The following is a 15771-nucleotide window of genomic DNA, read 5'->3' on the forward strand; positions in this document are numbered from 1 at the left end:
CCGCGCGGCCACTGCGTGGCACCCCGCACAACTTCGCACACTGCAACCGCGGCACACCGGCCGGCCTGCGTGTCCCGCACCCGCGTGCAGCGCTCGGCGCTGGCGGGTAGCATTGGTGCCCACACGTGGCGCTTGGCATTGGCGCGCGATGCTTGGCGCGCGCACGCGCACACACCGTTCAGCCCGCGCGGACCGTACCTGATCTGTCCCGCCTTGGGCGCGGACGGGCACGTGCACAGTCTGATGTGAATCACCATCGACAGTGGCAATGGCCTGAAAGATCAAGAATCTGGGCATCGCTACCCAATATGACTCAGTCCTTAAAATGTCGTGAGCCGAAATACAACGGATACGCCCTCCCAATAAGCACACAGGCCTCTGGGCAGGGAATGCCGCCGAGTTAGGGGCCTAACGCGCCCCCGCCGCCTGAACTTGTCGACGCCCTCGTCGACGCCCTCGTCGACGCCTGCTGCTCCGCTTCATATGCTCGCAGTAGGTCCTTGAACTGCCATAAGTCCAAGTCGCGCTCCCAGGTGGCTGATTCCTCTGGTCTATTCTTCCACTTGATTAGGTACTCGATCTTGTGATACCAACCGTGACGTCCTCCCTGGTCAATTTCTCGTTTGGCCAGGATGCTTCTGCTTCTTGATCAAAATGCACCCGCACATTCGGAGGCGCACGCTGGGGCTGGTTCCTCTCCGCGTCTTCAGGATCTGGTATATATTTCTTCAGAACTGACACATGGAATACCGATGGACCGCCAACCGACGAGGAATGTTGAGTCGGTAGGCAACCCGTCACCACTTCGAAAGGTCTATCATAGCGGGGTACGAGACCCTTGTGACGCTGCTTTGCTTGCTTCGTCTTCAACATCTGTGCGTTGGTCTTCAACAAAACCATGTCTCCCACTTGTAACTCTACGTCCCTTCTATGCTGGTCAGCGTACTTCTTCATTCTTTGAGCAGCATGCTCTAGTGCCTCACGGGCTTCCTCAATGCGAGCATCATAGTCGCGCGCAAATCGAAAGGCTGCAGGGAAATGTCCATTCCCTTTCCTTTTCACAACTTCCGGAGGAGTCAGTGGTTGTCTTCTCGTTGCAATCTCAAACGACGAGTGACCTGTAGCGAAGCTCCGGTTGATGTTGTGTGCAAATTGTGTTGCATCCAGCAGCTCCACCCAATTCTCCTTATTGACCGAAACGTAATGCCAAAGGTATTCTTCAAGCATAGAATTGACACGCTCTGTCTGACCATCTGTCTGGGGGTGGAAGCTCGTAGAAAATTTGAGCTTGGAGCCCATGTACTTGAACAAAGACTCCCAGAAACGACCAATGAACCTTGTGTCTCTGTCGCTAATAATGTCTAGTGGAAGACCCCAGTACTTCGCCACATAGGACATGAACAGACGAGCCACTCCATCTGCGTGCACTTCCAACGTGGTGGGTGATAAGCCGAAAATAGGGATGAAAATTACGCAAATTTTTAGCCCTTGTCGTTGTGAATTTTTGGCTTATGCAATAAAATTTATAAAACTCTACTTAATATGTATAGTGATAAGTATGAGTGTCGTCCAAGGGAGGCAAGTAGGAATTTCAATTTGATTTAATTTTTGGTGTTTTAGATCCTAATTAGAGTGAATTTGATCTTCAATGAGGATCAAGTCACCCTAATTAGGTGAAAATTTAGAGAGGGGGGTAGGAGAGATGGGAAGATTAGAAGAATTAAGAGCTCTAAATTTCCTTCTTTGATCCTAATTAAAGGATCCAAGAAATCATTTAGAGAGGTTGAAAGAGGGTTCTTAAAATGAGTTGGGTTGATTTTTCATATTGATAATTCAGAACTAAAATGGGGTAAATTGAGACTTCTAAAAATTAAAACTAAATTTTTTTATAATTTTCTTTTGTAATGCAATTGAATGCCCAGGTAAAATTCCTCAATTTCTCCTCTCAATCCTAATCAGGGCTTGTACATGCCGCTCAAGCCAAGCGATTTAGAAGTTCAGACTAGAATGGAGATGAAGAAACAAACAACTTAACCTATTTCATTCAAAATGCACAAAAGTTGAATACAATGAAAGAAAAAAATACCAAAACTGTTGATCCAGGCTGGGACTCCTCTCTGTCTTGCAGCTGTGATGAAGCACCCTCCAGAATGAGCTCCTCCTCTCGAAATTCAGCTTTTATACTTAGGTTATAGGGTAAAAATCACCATTTTACCCCCGTTTAGTACTTAATATTTATCTATCAATGTAGGCTAGATCTGAATGATCTAACCGTACAGATAGAAAGAGGGGATCAAGAAAAACAAATCCATAAAAAAATCATCTCAATCGGACTTCAGGATCAAAAGTTATTAATAAATCAATTTTAAACCAATTTAATCCATTGGATTTAAAATTGATTTATTGATTAGTTTCGTTTTTAAACACGCAATGACGTGTCGCTCTCTCATTGGCTGGCGCATTTTGAATCCTCCTTTCTGCAGAAAAGTCCTTAAAAATCCTGGAATTGCTTTTGGACGCCTTAAAAGTAATTGCGTATATACCTGGCGCACTCTCTCTCCTCCGATTTCTCCTAAAACATTAAAAATATATATTAAAAATTGCAATAAAACCTGAATGATTTTAAATAGGATCTTTACGCCTGCCGTGGCGACCGAGAGCTGTGTTCAAGGTCTTGGTCAAGGAAACGTTGCAAAAAGGCCCCGAAAAGTCTAGAAATTGCATAAATGCATTTTTTTCTCCTATAAATATGCCCTTTTTTCATAGAATAAATGCATTTCTTCTTGAAATAAATCCCGGAAAATTCCTAAAAATTCGTAAAAAATTCTAGAAAAATTTAGAAAATTCCCTGATTAATTCCCATGTTGATAAATGTCGAAATAAACTTTTAATGTGCCATTTTCATCCAAAATAATTATTTAGCTTCAATAAATCCTTAAAAATTCATATACTTAACAGACAATTAGGGAAAAATCAGAAATTACTTGGAAGCATTATTTTTGTGTAAATATATGATAACAACCCAAATTTAAGCCTTTTAAATGCATAAATCATGCTAATAACATGAAATAAAGACCAAAATTAGGGTGTTATCATATACCCCCCTACTTAGACATTGCTAGTCCCTTAGCAACATCTAAGTACTTTGCTGAATTATCATCTCTTTCATCTGGTAAGTCAGACAACAAGGGTGGGAAGTGTTAAGTGTATCAATCACAAGCCGAACTAAAACACTAAATGACATTTTGAGCTCCGACCTTTTCAGGAATGTGGGGTTTCTTTCTCCTTGGCTTGGATGCCTAAGTGGATGAGAAGGGAGTGTACTTTTTTCTAGGTATAACGCTATACTCCTCAGGTAAACTCTCTCCACTCATGTTCAGCTGGCCTCACATGTCTAGCGAGCAGGATCACTCTCTCCCGGGTGACGCCACCTAGTACTTGCCTCTCCATTAGCCTTTTCTCTTTCCTAAGAATAGAAGAAGCCATTTCCTCCTCCTGTTGAGCACAGAATATTGAACACAACGAGAAGAGTATATGATAGAGTTGTGATGGGGGAGAATGAGACTTTGTGAAAGAATTAGGGTGAGCATGAACAATGAGAGATTTATGGTCCAACGGGTGCTGTGCTACCTTGGATAACCTACTCCCAAGATTTTTAGAGGAAGTGAGGGAGATAGAAGAGATGAGACCAATATGATGATACAGAGAATAAAGACCATCTTGCCCTGAATTGAAAGTCAAAACCAGAAATGGTGCAAGTCAAACCCCTCCTTTCTCTTTGTCTTCTTCTCATTCCTCTTGTCTTTTTTTTCTTTTTTCTTTTTTTTCGAACTCTTTTTTTTCTTTTTTTTTTTGTATATCAAACAAAGAGGATAACAACAAATGAAACACTTTCCATGACTTGAATGGTTTTTTAAATATTTTATCACAACCAGCATGAGTGTCATAACAATCACATTGGTCTATGGAGAAGAGATAGAAGAACGAGATTTAGATGATGCAGAGCGAATTATTGACAGAAAAGATACAAAGAGGCAGTATCGTAGTGATACCGTGGAAAGTGAGATAGACATACTTAGGAGATAAGCATATCCTCGGTAGCGGAAGCAAGGTGGTGGAGTCAAGTTGTGATGGATATGGCGTGAAGCGTGTGGAACAATAAGGTGAATGAAGTGGTGGATTCCGTGCATAGGACTCGGAGAATGGCTGCTCACTATTTTGGAATGAAAGTAGGCTAATGGGGAGACAAAATGCATAAGTGGGATCAAGCATTAGAGTTTATGGAATGGGGCTCTCAGTTCACTGTCACTCCCTTTGAAGCATAGAGCTTCTACCCTTGACTTTCCATCATCTAATCACCTACTAGACACCCTCCCCAATTTGAAATTGAATCCACATCGCACAAAATCACTTGTGTTGCACCTCGACATGTTCTTGATCCGCTCTAGGAGCCTAACTTCTCCACACTTGTTCCCAAACCATTGGATGAAAGAAAATTAATTCATGACTGTGCATGCTAAAGATTGTTAAAAAAAACAGGTTCAATTCATGTAGAATTCTGTAAAATTAAATGCATGAACCAAAGTTTGTCACCTAAAAATGAACTATCTCCCCCCCATTAAAACCTGCATTGTCCTCAATGCAAAGCTACTAAAATCATGAAGAATAAAATTGAGGTTAGAGGGGCAAACAGTGATATGGAGGATATGGGGCCCTTTAGCATTGTGAACAAGAGATCCTGGCGATAACTCGGATTTGCTGAATTACATACTCCCGCAACCTTGAATTCAGCTCCATGTGTTGGATCTCGAACGAGAACAGACCCATTGTCGAAATGTTGACATACTACATAAGGTCCATCCCATCTTGATTTAAGCTTTCCTGGAAACAGTTTAAGTCGAGAATTACATAACCATACTTTTTGGCCATGGGCAAAAACCTTCCTGTGTATGTGTTGATCATGGAATGCTTTCATCTTGGCTTTGTAGATGCCTGAATTTTCGTATGCTTCGTTTTGCAACTCCTCCAACTCATGCAGCTGCAATAAGCGATGGTCACCTGCATCATCTAACGGTACGTTAAGTTTCTTGATAGCCCATAAAGCACGATGTTCGATTTCTAAAGGGAGATGACAAGCTTTTCCAAACACCAACCTGAATGGCGACATTCCTAACGGGGTTTTATATGCCGTCCGATATGCCCATAACGCATCCGGCAATTTGCTCGACCAATCCTTTCCATTAGGGTTAATAATTTTCTTCAATATTTTTTTTATTTCTCTATTTGAGACTTCCACTTGGCCATTGGCTTGAGGATGATACGAGTGGTGTCGATGATGAACTCCATATCGTTTTAACAACTCTTTAAAGACTTTGTTATTGAAATGAGTTCCACCATCGCTAATAATGGCTCGTGGGCATCCAAACCGAGAGAAAATATTATCCTTGACAAATTTAACAATTTCTTTATGATCATTTTTTCGTGTTGGTATGGCTTCTACCCACTTAGAGACATAATCTACACCTACCAAAATATATTCATAGCCCAAAGAAGGAGGAAAGGGTCCCATGAAATCAATGCCCCAAAGATCAAACAACTCAACTTCAAGGATAGGGTTTAAAGGCATAGAGGCATTGCGACTTACATTGACCACCGCTTGACATCGAATGCATCTCTTGCAGAATTCATATGCATCCCAATGAAGATGAGGCCAATAAAATCCACATTGTAGGACCTTATGTGCCGTTATCTTGGAGGTGTAGTGTCCTCCGCATAAGGATGAGTGACAGGATTCCAAGACTCTCCATTGTTCATCCTCGGGTATACATCTCCTAAAAATTTGATCGACGCCTAATCTAAATAATTCAGGCTCATCCCAATAGTAATACTTGATATCCTTAAAAAAAATTTTCTATCATCATAATCCCAACCTTGAGGCAATTGCCCGATTACTAAGTAGTTTACTATATGAGCATACCAAGGCAATTTCCGTGTAGAAATTTCTAGAATATGCTCGTCAGGAAAAGAATCTGTGATGGGAGTTAGGGCTGGCAATGATAGGCGGGAGAGGTGATCAGCCGCACCATTATCCACTCCCCGTCTGTCTTTAATTTCAATATCGAATTCTTGCATAAGTAGGATCCATCTCATTAATCTAGGTTTTGTCTCTTTCTTACTTAACAAATGTCTAAGTGCAGCATGATCTGAAAAGATTATAATCTTACTCCCTATTAGGTAATATCAAAATTTATCCAAAGCAAAGACGATTGCAAGTAATTCCTTCTCTGTGGTAGAGTAATTTACCTGAGCGGCGTCGAGAGTCTTACTTGCATAATAAATAGCTGTCGGTTTCTTGTCTTTGCGTTGTCCCAACACAGCTCCACTGCATAATCTGAAGCATCACAAAAAATCTCAAAGGGTTCACTCCAATTTGGAGCTTGTAAGATGGGAGCCGTAACTAATGCTTCTTTAATCAAATTAAAAGCCAAATTGCATTCATCATTCAAAATAAGTTCTTTGTCTTTAGATAGAAGCAAAGTGAGAGGTTTAGCCACTTTGGCAAAATCTTTAATAAAACGATAAAAGCCGGCATGGCCCAAAAAACCCCTAAGTTGCTTTAGGGTCGATGGAAGTGGAAGCTCCTTGATGATCTCGATCTTTGCCTTGTCCACAGCCAGCCCCTCCTTGCTGATATGATGACCTAAGACGATCCCCCTGTCCACCATAAAATGGGATTTCTCCCAACTGAGCACTAACTTGTTTTCTTCGCAAATCTGTAACACTTTATCCAAGTTAGACAAACAAGACCCAAAAGATTCACCAAACACGGAAAAGTCATCCATGAAAACTTCAAGACATGTACCAATTAAATAAAAAAACATTGCACTCATACACCTTTGAAAGGTTGTTGGTGCATTACAAAGTCCAAATGGCATTTTCTAAAAGCAAATGTTCTAAAGGACATGTGAACGTAGTTTTATCTTGGTCACTTTCATGAATGCTAATTTGATTATATCCTGAGTACCCATCCAAGAAACAATAAAAACTCTGTCCAGGTAATTTTTCAAGTATTTGATCAATGAAAGGTAGAGGATAATGGTCTTTTTTTGTTGCTAGATTTAACTTTCGGTAATCTATGAATACTCGCCAACTCGATGCTACCCTCGTCTGGATCTCTTCTCCATCCTGATTCTTTTGGACAGTAATCCCTGTTTTTAGGTACCACATGAATTGGACTCACCCACTTACTATCTGAAATTGGGTAAATGAATCCTGCTTTCAGCCATTTGGTAATCTCCTTCCACACCACATCGTAAAGATAAGGATTTAATCTACGTTGATGCTGAACTGATGGTTTGGATCCTTCCTCGATAAAAATTCTATGCTGACAGATATCAGGACTAATTCCCTTGATGTCGTCTATGGTCCATCCAATAGCGCTCTTATGCTGTCGTAAGACATCTAATAGGTTAACTTCCTGCTCTAAAGTGAGGGTTGAAGAGATAATTACTGGATATGTCTTTCTTGGACCTAGAAGAACGTATTTAAGGTGAGAGGGAAGAGGTTTCAATTTTAATTCTTCAGTGGGTAGATCTGTAGTTATTCATGTTTTCACCCTTCATTTCACCATGGTCGTCCTTCTCCCCTCATAGGCACTCTCATTCACCGCCATCACCTCATAGATTACTTTCCCTATAGCATGGCATTCATCATTTTCATCATCTAGGAACATGTATAAATGTCTTCCTGGCTACTATTGGGATACTTCATCAATTGAGAGATTTGTAACTCAACCTCTTCTTTTCCCATGCGCAATTTAATTTTTCCTGCATTCCAATCTGTGTTCACTCTTGCGGTAGCTAGGAATGGCCGTCCTAAAATAATCGGTGCATGACTAATTTTTCCTGAAATTTTTACATCCACTACTATAAAATCGACAGGAAATGAACACTTTCTACTTTCATAACCACATCCACCAACTGTCCACACGGTCTTCTAATTGATCCGTCCGCTAACTGCAATTCTAAATTTACAGGTTGTAATTCACCAAATTTAAAAGTCTCAAGTAGGGCCTTAGGCATGATATTCACACTTGCTCCTGAATCAAGTAAAGCTTTGGTGAATACTTCCCCCCTAATTTCGCATTTGATCACTAGTGCTCCCGGATCCTTGCGCTTTTGAGGTAATTCATGCAGAAAAATTGAACTAATATTCTCAGAAAGTTGAATCCTCTTTTGCTTCCTAGGAGGTGTACACAGGTTTTTCACAAATTTGGAATAATCAGGGATGTACTGGATCGCATCTAAAACAGGAATTTCGACCGTAGCCTCTTTCAAATACTCAAGAAGTGGGCTGTCTTTCGATTTTCTTTCTTCGCTTGTAAGGCACTAGGAAAGGGATAGGTGGGCAATATGTTTTGGGGTTGGGTTCCTTTTCCAGATTTTCCTCTACCCCTTCATCCTCATCCTTTTCTACTTCCTCTAACTTATCCTCCACTTCATTTCGTTTCTCTATAGCTGCAAATGGATTAGCCAACTCTTTCCCACTCCTAAGTTTTGATATAGCACTCAGCTCTCCTGTTTCTTGTTGTTCAGTCAATGCATGCATGTCATGAATATGCTCATTAACTACACTACACATGTCATCAACATAAAGTAAATTGCTAGGATTAATACAGGCCTGAGTAGGGAGTTTAGCTGATTTGGCGCCCATCTTCATAGGGTCTTCACACGTACCTTGCGGTGCTCCCCCGTGCGCAAATTGTTGACCGCTGTGAAGGCAAATCTCCGCCTTGAGCTTCTCCATCTCCCTCCGATGCCTCTCCTCCATTTCTTCAAAAAGCTTGAGCATCCTCTTCTTGTCTTCTTGCAGCTCCTCGATGACCTTGGTGAGAGTCGCATTAGTGGGATCCGAAAAATTTTGGTAAGGTTGATAATGTTGTTGGTGTTGGGGATTGTTCGCCTTGGATTGGAACTGTTATTGGGGTGGTCGGTTGTTGTTGTTCCATCCCTGTCCTCCTAAGTTTCCTCTAGTTCCCCATTGGACATTTCTCCCTTCTTGCCTGCCTATAGCATTCACTTCTGATATCATAGGGCATTCTTCTCCGGTGTGGCTATCACTTGAGCACATTTCACATCGATTTATTTGGTTGGGTGCTCTTCCGCTATTCTGACCTTGCCATAGTGAGATCATTTTTTCATTCATCTTTTCCATGGCTTTTCCCATCATTACACCTATCTGTTTTTCAATTCTATCCATAGTAATCTGGGGTTCAACCCCTCTAACATCCCACAGTCCACCTTTCAGAGGTAACCCTAACATGATCGGAGGCATCTTGGTGATAGGCTAAATTATCGGACATTTTTTGTAGTAGTGCCATAGCTTCATCTTCATACATGTCAGCTATTGCTCCTCCACTCGAGATATCAACTCTGCCTTTCTCCACATCATTTAAGTCTTCATAGAAAATTTGCACTAACTCCCATTTTTGAATGCCATGGTGGGGGCACTTCCTAATGAGCCCCATCAATCTCTCCCATGCTTCGCTAAATGTATCATTTCCCTGCTGGAAATTTCTAATTTCTCTTCTGAAAGAATTTGTCCTAGCCACTGTATAATATCTTTTTAAGAAGCTCTTCTCCATATCATTCAATGATTCAAAATTTGTTCCCAATGTTCTAAACCAATCCTTGGCTCTATCCTTAAGGGCATGAGGGAATAGTTTCATTCTCACAACTTCCTTGGAAATTCTGGGGTAAGTGCAACTATCACATGCTTCGTAAAATTTTTCTAAGAAGTCATAGGGCTCTTCGTTTGCCTTCCCCAAAAAGGACGGTAATAGCTGAAATTGGTGTGGATCAATTCTAAACATCACATCTTCTCCAATCGGGGCAGATATCCTGGTTAAGATGGGGGTTTCTGCTGGTGTGGAATACTCTCTAATCCTCCTCCGTCCATCGTTAACTACCTCAGGGTTTTCTGTTCCATTACCTATTGGGTCCATTGGTACAGGTCTAATCAATATCTCCTCTACAAATGTGGGTTCGGTGAAAGATGACTCGGGTGTGGTGGAATCTACTACAGGGGGATTTCTGTCACTGCTCCCTGATTCAAATCCAGACCTAAGCTTCATACAAAACCACTAATTCAAACACAACACTCGTTAGTCGTTAAAAACCAAATACCGTCTTAAATCAAAATCAATAATAAGAAGACTTATCAAACTCGTGAGCAACAATTCACCACTGTGTTTACAAATAAAAATATGTTGAATTCCTAAGTGTTGCCTCCCCGGCAACGGCGCCAATTGCTAAGCCGAAAATAGGGATGAAAATTACGCAAATTTTTAGCCCTTGTCGTTGTGAATTTTTGGCTTATGCAATAAAATTTATAAAACTCTACTTAATATGTATAGTGATAAGTATGAGTGTCGTCCAAGGGAGGCAAGTAGGAATTTCAATTTGATTTAATTTTTGGTGTTTTAGATCCTAATTAGAGTGAATTTGATCTTCAATGAGGATCAAGTCACCCTAATTAGGTGAAAATTTAGAGAGGGGGGTAGGAGAGATGGGAAGATTAGAAGAATTAAGAGCTCTAAATTTCCTTCTTTGATCCTAATTAAAGGATCCAAGAAATCATTTAGAGAGGTTGAAAGAGGGTTCTTAAAATGAGTTGGGTTGATTTTTCATATTGATAATTCAGAACTAAAATGGGGTAAATTGAGACTTCTAAAAATTAAAACTAAATTTTTATAATTTTCTTTTGTAATGCAATTGAATGCCCAGGTAAAATTCCTCAATTTCTCCTCTCAATCCTAATCAGGGCTTGTACATGCCGCTCAAGCCAAGCGATTTAGAAGTTCAGACTAGAATGGAGATGAAGAAACAAACAACTTAACCTATTTCATTCAAAATGCACAAAAGTTGAATACAATGAAAGAAAAAAATACCAAAACTGTTGATCCAGGCTGGGACTCCTCTCTGTCTTGCAGCTGTGATGAAGCACCCTCCAGAATGAGCTCCTCCTCTCGAAATTCAGCTTTTATACTTAGGTTATAGGGTAAAAATCACCATTTTACCCCCGTTTAGTACTTAATATTTATCTATCAATGTAGGCTAGATCTGAATGATCTAACCGTACAGATAGAAAGAGGGGATCAAGAAAAACAAATCCATAAAAAAATCATCTCAATCGGACTTCAGGATCAAAAGTTATTAATAAATCAATTTTAAACCAATTTAATCCATTGGATTTAAAATTGATTTATTGATTAGTTTCGTTTTTAAACACGCAATGACGTGTCGCTCTCTCATTGGCTGGCGCATTTTGAATCCTCCTTTCTGCAGAAAAGTCCTTAAAAATCCTGGAATTGCTTTTGGACGCCGCCCAAAAGTAATTGCGTATATGCCCCTGGCGCACTCTCTCTCCTCCGATTTCTCCTAAAACATTAAAAATATATATTAAAAATTGCAATAAAACCCTGAATGATTTTAAATAGGATCTTTACGCCTGCCGTGGCGACCGAGAGCTGTTTTCAAGGTCTTTTGCAACGAAACGTTGCAAAAAGGCCCCGAAAAGTCTAGAAATTGCATAAATGCATTTTTTTCTCCTATAAATATGCCCTTTTTTCATAGAATAAATGCATTTCTTCTTGAAATAAATCCCGGAAAATTCCTAAAAATTCGTAAAAAATTCTAGAAAATTCTAGAAAATTCCCTGATTAATTCCCATGTTGATAAATGTCGAAATAAACTTTTTAATGTGCCATTTTCATCCAAAAATAATTATTTCGAGCTTCAATAAATCCTTAAAAATTCATATAATTAACAGAAAATTAGGGAAAAATCAGAAATTACTTGGAAGCATTATTTTTGTGTAAATATATGATAACAACCCAAATTTAAGCCTTTTAAATGCATAAATCATGCTAATAACATGAAATAAAGATCGAAATTAGGGTGTTATCAGTGGGGATGAAGGTCGCATATTTGGAGAAGTGATCCACGACAACCAGGATGGCGTCGTGCCACCCACGCGCTGAAGGCAAGTGATGAAGTCCATCGAAATAGACTCCCACGGTCTGCTCGCCCTTGGGAGAGGTTCCAACGTTCTAGCTGCCTTGGCCTTCTCCATCTTGTCTTGTTGACACACTAGGCATGAACGAACATAGGCTTCTACATCTCGTTCCATTCTGGGCCAGTGATAGCTGCTGGACAGGAGTGCAAGCATCCGGGCCTACCCTGGGTGTCCGGCGTGGGGAGCATCGTGCGCTTCGTAAAGGAGCTTTCGGCACAACCCACCCGCACACGGCACATACGGCATGTTCCCATTTGCGTATATGATGTCGTCCTTGGTCCAGAATCTCCTTGTCTCGCCCGCAGCAATGCGCTTCATCAGGTGAACAGCTTTTGGATCATCTTTCAGGGCCAATTTGATTTCGTCGAGAATGATTCCTTGGACAGCTGAAAGAGCCGCCACAAACACTTCTGGTTCTTTGCAGCTTAAGGCGTCGGCCATTTGGTTGGTGTGCCCCGGCTTGTACTTCAAGTCGAAGTCGAACTCCATCAAGAAGTCCTGCCATCTCGCTTGCTTTGAGGTCAGCTTCTTTTGGGACTCGAAGCAACTGGTGACCACGTTGCCAGTGTAGACCATGAATTTTCCTCCGAGGAGATAGTGGCACCACACTCTCAAGCGATGTACCACCGCTGTCATCTCCTTCTCGTGTACTGAGTACCTCCTTTCCGCGTCGTTCAGCTCGCAGCTCTCGTAGGCCACAGGGTGTCCGTCCTGCATCAAGACACCACCAAGGGAAAAATCAGAAGCATCGGTGTGTACCTCGTACAGCTTGTTAAACTTGGGCAATCGGAGCACCACCTCGCTAGAGACTGCACTCTTCAGCTTATCCAACGCTCTTTGGCACTGGTCTGTCCACTGCCACTTCACATCCTTCTTCAACAAGTCCGTCAAAGAGGCAGCTAGTCGGGAGAAGCCTTTGATAAACTTCTGGTAGTAATTTGCTAACCCAAGGAAGGATCTTAGTTGCGGCACTCCCTTCGGCTCCGTCCAATTTCTGATGGCCTTCACCTTCGAGGGGTCCATGCGCACACTTCCCTTCCTGACTAGGTGCCCAAGAAACTCAATTTCCTACAAGGCGAACTCGCACTTTTTTGGGTTGAGGTAGAGCTCGTGTTCCTTTAGCTTGGTCATCACCTTCCTCAGGTGCCTCACATGGTCATCCAAGCTCTGGTTGTATACGAGAATATCATCCAAGTACACAACAACAAAATTATCGATATAATCCCAAAAAATATTGTTCATTAGGCAACAAAACGTAGCAAGAGCGTTCGTGAGCCCAAAAGGCATCACGCAGAATTCAAATGATCCGTAGCGAGTCACGCACGCCGTCTTCGGTTCATCTCCCTCCTTCATCCGCACTTGGTGGTACACGCTCTTCAAGTCCATCTTTGAGAAGTAGCAAGCCTCGTTGAGCCTGTCAAACCTCTCTTCAGCATTCGGTAAAGGATATTTATTTTTCACTGTTACCTTGTTCAACGCTCGGTAGTCCATGCAAAGTCGGAGCGACCCGTCCTTCTTCTTCTAGACAAGAACCGGGCCGCCAAAGGGAGCCTTGGATGGACAGATGAGCTTGCTCTCTAGCAGTTCTTGGAGCTGCTTCCTCAGCTCCTCCAGGTAAGTAGGGGGCATCTTGTAGGATGCCTGCGCAGGGGGGCATGTTCCGGGGAGCAATTCGATCTCATGGTCCACATTCTGCTTGGGCGGCAGCTTCGTAGGGAGTTGTGTGGGCATCACCCCGGCAAACTCCCCCAGTACGTCCTCAATTGGCCCCGACAGTCCACCCGCGGCTGCACCGGGGTTGTTGTTGTCGGCGTCACCCCAACTAAGTGCTGCCAAACGGGCTGGTGTGCCTCCCTGCCTTTCACCCTTTTTCCGGGGTGCCGGCCCTCGTATGGTGTTGAGGAAGGTCTCTTCCCCCTTCCTCAATCCGTCCTTGATTTGCATGGCAGACAGGATTGCGGTGTTCCGCGGCTTTTGGGCCCCTTGGTCCCTCACAAAACATGGGTGAGATCCCTCCAGGAACAGGATGCCGCGGTACTGGGGGGAACACGATAGCACGTGAACCCATTAGAAGGTCGAGACCCAGGACAACCATGAAGTCATCCATGGGGGACACCATGAAGTTGGTCCGGCCCTCCCACGTTCCCACCTGTAGCAGCACCCCCTTGGCCATGCCAACAAGTCTTAAGCCTCCGAGTTGACGGCCTTGATCTTCCCCACACTTGGAGACATCTTCAAGTTGAGCTTCTTAGTTTCTTTCTCAACGAGGACGTTGTGTGTCACCCATGTGTCGACCATGGCCGTGGAGGGTTTGTCGTTGATCAGTGCCGGGACGTACCCCCCTGTAGTGCCGCAAATAAAAAAAACCGTGCGATCACTTTTATCAACGACCAAAATATTAAGTTCAAAACAAGAAAGATTACCAAAATAAGAACAAGTGGAGCTCAAATCATCAAGAAATTTAAGATCAAAACGTGGATCAATATAGAATTAGACACATTTTAATGTTTCTAATAAATATCACTCATAGAAAAACCAAGGTGAAAAATTAGACACATTTTTATGTTTTCTAATAAATACATTAAATTTTTTGTCATCCAATATAGTCATCCGTCATTTCTGTCATTCGTCCGTGATTTTCGTCATATGTCATTCATCACGAATGACGAATGACACATGATGAATGACGGAAATACAATCGTTCAGTCATCCGTCTATCGCCACGGACGAAGACGGATGACAAAATTTAAATGATGGATGACGAAACTGTCATTCGTCATCCAGCTCTACGAAAAAGTCATTCATACACCCAAAAATAAACCCCAAAAGAAGTCACTCATAACAGAAGTAACAATGCATTATAGGACATTTGACAGTCAAAATAAAAAGAAGCCCAAATATGACTTGGCAAGAAGGTGTATCACATCTGAAATTCCTTGTCTTCTTCTCAATTGTCCATGCCTTCATTATAACTGTCATTGTCCCTTTTAGTAACTTCTTTGTCTTGTCCTCTTATCCCACATTTCAATGCAATTCTCATGGGTCTCTTTTAACATTTCAATGTCCTTTACATAGAAGTTGACCATCCTATAGGGGATGTGCTAGTGGTGCAGATGCTAAACCTGAAAGTTTTGGAAATAAAAACGATTGATTTATTTCCACATGCGTGCAGTTATCCGACAGAGACATGGCCAATGTTGTGTGATACATCATACTCTTGGTTGGAAGTGGTGGGTGTTTCTGAGACTAGTTTTGGGTGTGGTGGCAATGAGTTGTGATGAAGTGCAATGAATTACTTTAAATGTAACTTTTTCTACACTGTGAAATTTTAGGATTTGGTTGGTTGCATTAGAAAGCTTCATATATAGGCTTTTATCTGGAACAATGGCCTAGGTCTAAGAAAATTATGATGAAAAATAGGGAAGATCACACTAATATTGCTATCATGTTCCCAACTCGCTGAGTGTTGCTTTCTCTTTAAAACTCTAGACCAAAGATCTGAATCTTGTTCCTCAATCTTGTACAAAAGAATGGATCTATTAAATTGATGAAAAAAACTGCCACCAATAGTAGGGAGAAAAATCTAGGGATAATAATTACACATGAGAGAATGGGTTTAAGTATAGGTGCTCCAAAGCCCCAAACACTTGGATTTGATCAACTGAAATTAGAAGGCTATGATGAATTTATTTTAGC

The 15771-nt window shown here is 41.8% G+C and overlaps 1 non-coding gene across 1 annotated transcript; it reads left to right on the forward strand.

The window, feature by feature from the left end:
- Positions 1–9491: 9491 nt before the first annotated feature.
- LOC144707284 (small nucleolar RNA R71) lies at positions 9492–9597 on the forward strand. Its single transcript, XR_013582446.1, has one exon. It is a non-coding gene; the product is annotated as a small nucleolar RNA R71 (small nucleolar RNA).
- The last annotated feature ends 6174 nt before the right edge of the window (positions 9598–15771 follow it).

This window comes from Wolffia australiana, chromosome 8 (genome assembly GCF_029677425.1).
Source record: "Wolffia australiana isolate 7733 chromosome 8, ASM2967742v1".
Lineage (NCBI taxonomy): Eukaryota > Viridiplantae > Streptophyta > Magnoliopsida > Alismatales > Araceae > Wolffia > Wolffia australiana.